The following is a 7394-nucleotide window of genomic DNA, read 5'->3' on the forward strand; positions in this document are numbered from 1 at the left end:
CAGGGATTGCCGGAGAGAAGAAGAGTATTTGTAGCACAACCGGAGCAGCGTGTTGTGAAGATCTACATTACTGGAAAGACCTTGGGACGAGATTGCACTAAGATTTTTACAGCTAAATCTGAAGATTGCAAGTGCAGACTCAAGGTTTATATACACTGCAATAGAGAGATCTGGTTGCACAGTTCCCCTACCACAATAGTGATTAAATCATATTTATTGCAGATGAGCCCTAAAACCAAGCTCCCTGACAGAGTTTTAACCCTTTCGGGAAACAATACTGGAAAACAATTTGCTAATACGGATGGAGATGCAGAGAGACCTAAAGGAAAATTAAGGTGGCACTGAGAGAAGGGGAGGAAAATAACGAGAAGGATTTCTTCAAAAAGGCTCTTCTGCTTCTCTTTTCAGGAAGAGAGATGAAAACTGGTACCATCAGAGTCTTTCATGGGAATCACCTGGGTTCCTGGGCCCCATCTCCTGCAAGTCAGAGGGCATCAAGAAGCGGGTGTACAGTTGAGGCGAGTCCTTGGCAGGATCTCTTTCACAGAGCAGACTACAAAACACTTCCCAAAACAGCTGGGAACTACAAAAACTCAAGGTCTGTAGGAAAAGGTTAAAACCAGACGGTGGCCTGGAAGAGAGGAGGAGGAAGAAGAGGAGATCTGCACCAGCAGGGACGATGTCCTCCTTCATGGAGAGGGTGTGAGAGGCTCCTTGCACGACAGGTAAGAGAAACCCAAACCCACCCGGGATGAAAGCTCCCTCCCAATGGCAAATCCGGCAATTTCCTTAATCCCCAGCACCCGAGGAGGGCATGCCAGTCATCGCAGGAGACTTTACCACCACCATTAAACTACACCACACCAGTACATTCTGTGACCAGCCCTGAAGTCTGCCAGATTTATTAAGATCACACCTCCACTAACCAACTCCTTGAGATGAGAACAAATCTGCTAGATGTTTCAAAACATCCAGGCTGTTTCAAGAACAACATACAACTTCTGAAGCTATTCCCAAAATCCCCACTTCTGCTTCTCCACCATTAACAGCAAAAGGAACTGATCCACACGAACAGTAAACAGCTTCGGTTCAACTTGACTATACCTTTTATTTGAAAGAAGGAAGAGAAAGTAAGGATTACACAGTAAATTTTAAGTTTTATGGAAGGTTCTGCTTTTTATTACGAGGAATGGCATGGCTCGGGGCGGAGCACCCAGGACCTAAGCAGCAAATACTCAGTTGTAAGTGCTATCACTGTAACAGATTAACTACTACGATCAATTCAAAAGGCAGTTTAGTATACCATATAAAAGGCAGTAAACTCCTCGGACTGCAGACCATTACATTGCTCACCCTGAAGCCTTGTCAAAAATTCCTCCGTGCAGCTCCACTGCCCTCTGAGCACACCGACAACAGGAAAAACCCAAATCCTCCCGAGTCCACAATATATGTATGCTAGCCTGGTAAACATCGCGTATGCTTGTGATGACACCTGTATGCTTTCCAGCAGGAAAAGGGTCAAAAGATCTCTCTCGTCATCTTCCAAACCCTTCCTCCGTTTAAAGAGCAGAGCAGCAGGACCAAGACGACAAACCTGGTTTAACTCGGGCAGTGCCTTGTCCTGCAGGGACGTGCAGGACACCGTGACACACACCCATGCGAAGGGCTGGCGATGCTGCTGCAATCACCTGCTTGCTTTTGCCGCTGCAGGGAGAAGCTACGGAAAAGGAAAAAAACTCACAAAGTTCCAGTTTAAGACTTGGGAAACAAATTACTTTATACCGATTTTTCCAGATGTGCAGTCCAGCCCGGAATACACCCCAGCAGCTGCAGAAGCCACGCTCGGCTCACCCGGCTGCCGCCTGAGCGGGGCACGAACGGGCAACCGGGACAGCAGCCGAAACAGGTCTGATGCATAAGCACACAAAGAACACCGACACGGTACATGAAGACTAAACCACAATTAAAAAAAAAAAAAAAAAAAAAAGCAAGCAGCACACTTTGCTCGCTGTTTGTAATGTACACTTCCACTTTTCCCCACATCACATTCAGAGTTATCCATATCACCTCCTCTCCCATTCATGATTTATAACTTCCTCGTACAAACTCCAAGTAATTCCTTCACAGAGCAGTTCTGCTTACTTTTCACCGTTTAGCACAACTTGTCAGTTTGAAGTTAAAAGGACTGAAGTTAAACTCGCATGCTGACGCTTTGCTAGAGCCATCAGTGCTGGCAATCCCCGGCAGCAGGAACGGGTTCAGCGCAGACCATCAGCAGACAGGCTCGGATCCCACTGCAGCCGCACACGAACCCATCCAGCTACACGACAGTCACTCTTTTCGGTAGCCAAAAGCAAAGATCAACAACCCTCTTCCCCCGGCATCATCTGGAAACTTTTACAGCAAAGGGAGGGGGGGGGGAAGGAGAGGACAACAACAACAAAAAAGAGACAAGGTTACAGAGGAGGAGACGGGGGAGGTTAAGCCACATTGATGCCCCTCAGTGCGTATTTTCTAAAGGTCGTCCGTCAGAAACTGGCAGCCAGCGCAGACCCGATGTGAGCACCGGACCGGTGGGTCACCCGCACGCCCTCCCCACCACGCCGAGGAATTAACTTCTCACAGCAGGATGTAAAAAGTTCTGATGAGAAGCCACTGTTTCAAACGAGCTTAATTTCTCGTTATGCCATAAGTGTTCTTTTTTTTTCCCCCTCTATATACTCATTGATCACGGAGCCAAAAGTGAGATGTCCTGGAAAAAGTCATTAAAATCTGTATGTGTATCCCTGTCCATGTGCATTCATGTGTGCATGTGCATTAATGTGCACACACATGCACACACGGAGAAAGTTCATGACCTTGTCACATCAATTTTTAGAAAAAATAAAGTTTAGAAAGCCAAAGAACTAGATTTTATTTTCCTTTTTGAAGACTAAATTAACACAACAGTAAGAGGGGCAAGAACACTGGTTATTTTGCGGGTTGAAAAAAAACCCAAAACTAACCCCAAAATAAAATCATCCCGCACCTGACTTCAACTGGGCAACCAAAAAATCCATCCTTTCCCCCGATGAAGGCAACAAAAAGCCAGAGGTGGGTTGATCCCTTTGCTCTCTCGGCCATTATTTCCATACCATGAGACCTGAAAAGAAGAAGAGCTGCCAGCACCGAAGCCCTCCCTTCAGCAGAGGGGAGGAGAGGGGGGTCCCCGCTGCCCCCGGCCGGGAGCACCGCAGCCCACCAAGGGTTAAGCCCTGCCATTTTGGTGCCATTCACCGAGATGGCCATTAAGGCTGTTACATAACAAAATGGCAGCCCTTAACCCTTCCCTCGCCGGGCTCCCACGCTGCTCGGCTGCCCTGCTGCCCTTTTTCCACTATTAGTATTATTCCCATCCCCCCCTCTTTCCTTTCTTTAAGCATTCAGGGGGAAAACTAAATGAGCTTGCTCAGGACTGTGAAGTCCTCGCAATTAAAAGGAGCCCTGACAAGTTCCCTCTGTGCCAGGGGTGTCCTGGAGGCAGCAGAGGAGGAAAGTTCGCCACCGGCCAGGGGACAGCAGCCCAGCGGGGCCACCAGCGGAAAAGCATCATTTTGGGGATACCAAATTCATTTTGGGGCCCAATGAATCGCTGAAGGAAAAAAAACAGTCAAAGCGTGGGGTACCAGGATGCTACACCGTCCTGACAACAGCCACGGTGTTCCCGGTGGGAGCACCTACAGCATCTCCTCCTGCATCCCAGAACCTGCCCTCCATCCCCGGCACCAGGCACCACCGCACACGCCGGGCCCACGGCGCAACTGCTCCCCCTCATTACAGCACAGTAGGAAGCAATTCAGCTTGGGTTTGACTAAATATTTACTAAAATGAACAGATAAACATTTGCAGAAAGGCGCTGAAGTCGAGCTCCGAGCACCACAAACATGAAGTTCTGGTTTTGGCCAGAAACGGGACTTTGGTAGCTGAAATCCCACTGCAGCAGAAGTCACCTTGCTGCTTTCCGTGGTATTTGTGTCAACTCCCCTTAAAAAAAAAAATAAATATCACTATTATGGCTGAGTTTGGCTTCATTTATTAGTCTGGAGCCTAACCACTATCTAAGGGTTCTGTATAAGATAGAGAGAAAACCTCACAATTCTTAACAGAAAGCTCAAGGTGCTACATAGATTGTATTAAAGACGCAGTTGCGTAAAGGGAAAATAGCTGTTGCCTGTAAAAATCAACCTAATAATTTGCTGGGTTTTTTGTAAGAACTTCAGAGAAGTGTTCACTATCAAGGTGATCTTACAAAAAAACAATAAAGCCACTAAAAAGACTGCATAAAAATAGCAGTTTTTTCCTCCTAAATACCTTTTACTAGTGTGGCTATTCTTTACTCGCAGTATCCAGCCTAAAAACCCCCCACTTCTCAGTCCTGCCACAATGACACAGATTCCCGGGTCGGCTCTGCAAAGCAGCGCCAGTTTTTCGCATGCTCCGTGATGGTGACTCGTAGCTGTAGTTTTCAGGAATGGACGGCACAGTTCAGTACGAGCGGGTTCACTGTCACCCCCGGGCTGGCCGGGGGAATGCAACCACCCTCAGACCAGGCAGCCAAAGAAGAATGAAATCCAAGACATTTGGGTAAAAGACACCAGCTATTGTCAGAAACGCACACACACGGTCTGGCTCCACCTCGGTGCGAAAGACTCTGCCTTTCTTCAAGGTCCGGATTCTCTAGGTACATCGATCCTCGCGGATATTATTAACCGATCATTAAAAACTGTTTATCCAGTGTTTATTTTGACTCAAAACCAAAACCTTCCACTTAAAGGACTACAACTTGATTTAAACTTTTATTTGATGGGAAAAGATTTAAATATTAAGTAACGGCACCGCAGATTGCAATCAGATCCTCTCCCCTTCTTCCACCCCCTCCCCATTTAATGTATGCTTCTTATTAGGGGAGGGATCTAGGTTGGTTCATTTATTTTTATGCAAGAGCAGCAAAATTAGCATCTTTAAATACTCAGTCACAACAACAATCAGCTTTTCCAGCACCACATGCTGTGCATATTATAATACAGGCAATTCCTTGGGTTTCTGCATTTTAAAAACTTGAGAGGAAAGGAGGCTGTCTGCACACAGACCATCCAAACCGGCTGCAGCATCTCTCCTCCCCAAGAGGTGCCGTGCTCTGGATTCACGTTCAACCCGATATAAATTATTTAATACAGCCGCGGTACAATCATAGAGGGAATTGGTGTGAGTGGATAGAAAGGACAAGGCACCGAGAGAAAGACCTAAACAACTAAGGAATTTTCTTATTTACCGATCAATATTCTAGTTCTTGTAAAGAGAACTTTAAAATTGTATTAATTCTAAGGTCCGCTGCTTTGGGTTTAAAGAGGTGTTTTTAAGAGGGTACTACTTACAGCCACTACACGAGGGATTTGTTTGACCTGAATTCTCCCCCAAGTTTTATGGATCTATTTTTGTCTAGAAACTACCAGGCAGGAAGTCTGCTAACGACCATGTCTGGGCTTTGTATTACCAAAAAAATCACGGAGATTCCTCACTGCAGGATAGCCATTAAATACCAGTTTCTATTGAGGTTCAAAACGCAGTATTTGGATAACAACAATTGGCAAAATAAGATAGTATTTATGCACACTGCTCTACAACTGCGCAGAGCTGTTTTTCAGGTGGTTTATGGCGATAACTCACTCAACAAGAGAGCGGATTAAGAAATTTCCATGACTATAGTTCAAGACGTGTGATGCTCTCTGCTACTCTCGCTGTCACTCCTACTCCTTCACCTCTGACTGATGTCATTAAGAAAGGTTTTTTTATGATTTCATTTAGCCGTTTGGTCTCATGAAAGATGGTACTACTTTGCAAGATTTGGGAACTTATGCAATCCAAAAAAAAAAAAGAAATCAGCCGTGCTCATGACTTGCACAATGTTACTTCTGAAGTCGACTCCGGTAAAACAGCGTAAATCAAATGAGTGAATCTATGAGCAGAGATATCAACACCTACACCAGGAAAAATGAGACTGGAAGAAAAGCAAAGACCAGAAGTGCTTAACATTGATCACCGGAGCCTGTCGCAATACATGTTTCGGAGAAAAAAAAAAAAAAACACCCACTGGATAAATCCTAAAATTGCTCTTTATGAAATGCTTCGTTTGACAGTACAGTGGGGCAGGTGAGCACCATCACAGACAGGACAGCTATCAAGAGAGCTTTACTTTAGCTACGCCACTGAGCACTGCCAGAACTACAAGATACCTGCAGAAATTTCACTTCCATTCACAATTTTTCTTCTGGGGGTGGCACAAATGATCAAAACATACAGAAAGCCTTAAGGGGGGCGTTTCTGTGCACTTGCTTTTGCTTCTCCTCTCGTTCAAGGACCGACAATACTGTGCAGCTGTTGTGAATGCCCAGTTAAAAGGAAGTGAAACTCCTGTCCCTTCGTAAGCTCGGGAGGGTTTACCTACTTCAGAGCGTGGGTTAAGTGCTACGTTTACAGGCCACTTTTGGTTAAGGCACAAGAACCAAATTCTGATCCGAGTTTAACCTAGGCGCTCCCCTACAGCTCTTCCTTGTGCTCCTGGACACGGCAGGAGCTGAGGTGCAAAAGACCAGAAGACAACTCCACCCTCCCAGCCCACCTCCCCATTTTCTGCACTGCAGGGGGGAGAGGGGACATCTGTGCAATATTAGAGACTCGTCCCCCATCTGATTCACAGCTCCTACCTGTCAGTGAAGTTCATGGGTTCCACGTGGGATGCTGACCGGGCCGAGTGGCTGAAAGTGACTGCAGCGAGGATCCTGCGGGGAGAGACAAGCCGGTTAGGATACCTGGTGACGTGCCCCCCACCTTCACCCAAACACGCTCGCTGATGAGACCGTCGTCCTTAAACCTTGATACCCAGGTGGAAGATGGGAAGACTGCATCCTATTATTTTAAGAAAAGGAACTACGAGTCAGGCTTGCGTTGGAATGCTCTTGGATGAAAAATAAAAGCACACACAAAGATGTTTTAACGTTACTGCTTTTCTTACTCCGTATTTCTTTAGTCTTTGCTTCTTACGTTAACACTCTAGGAGGAAACCAACTACTTCTTGATATCTTTGGTTTGACCCAAACACCTGCTGGAACCAGCATTCCCATTTCTAGCTGACTGTTTCCCTTCAGGAAGAAGAGACCTACAAGATCTGCATTGGTCCTAACGGCCGGTACCACGGCAGCTTGCTCTGGGAAGTCTTAAAGCAGTTGCTGTGCCACCTTCCCATTTCACTTCTTGGCCAAAAGTGGTACAGGTCCATGTGTGCATGCAGGAGAAGGCCTCCTGAAGACACATCTTCAGAAGAAACCCGTTGCTTTTAATTCATTCCAAAAAGCCAG

The 7394-nt window shown here is 46.2% G+C and overlaps 1 protein-coding gene across 1 annotated transcript in view; it reads right to left on the minus strand.

The window, feature by feature from the left end:
• The window catches only part of GATAD2A (GATA zinc finger domain containing 2A), a 31448-nt gene extending 24630 nt beyond the window's left edge, over nucleotides 1-6818 (minus strand). Inside the window, exon 1 of the mRNA XM_009881663.1 lies at nucleotides 6744-6818. The gene's annotated coding sequence lies outside the window, so the exon portion shown is untranslated. The remainder of the gene's footprint in view (nucleotides 1-6743) is intronic.
• Nucleotides 6819-7394: the final 576 nt, after the last annotated feature.

The sequence above is a fragment of the Charadrius vociferus genome, unplaced genomic scaffold (genome assembly GCF_000708025.1).
Source record: "Charadrius vociferus isolate BGI_N301 unplaced genomic scaffold, ASM70802v2 scaffold133, whole genome shotgun sequence".
Taxonomy (NCBI): domain Eukaryota; kingdom Metazoa; phylum Chordata; class Aves; order Charadriiformes; family Charadriidae; genus Charadrius; species Charadrius vociferus.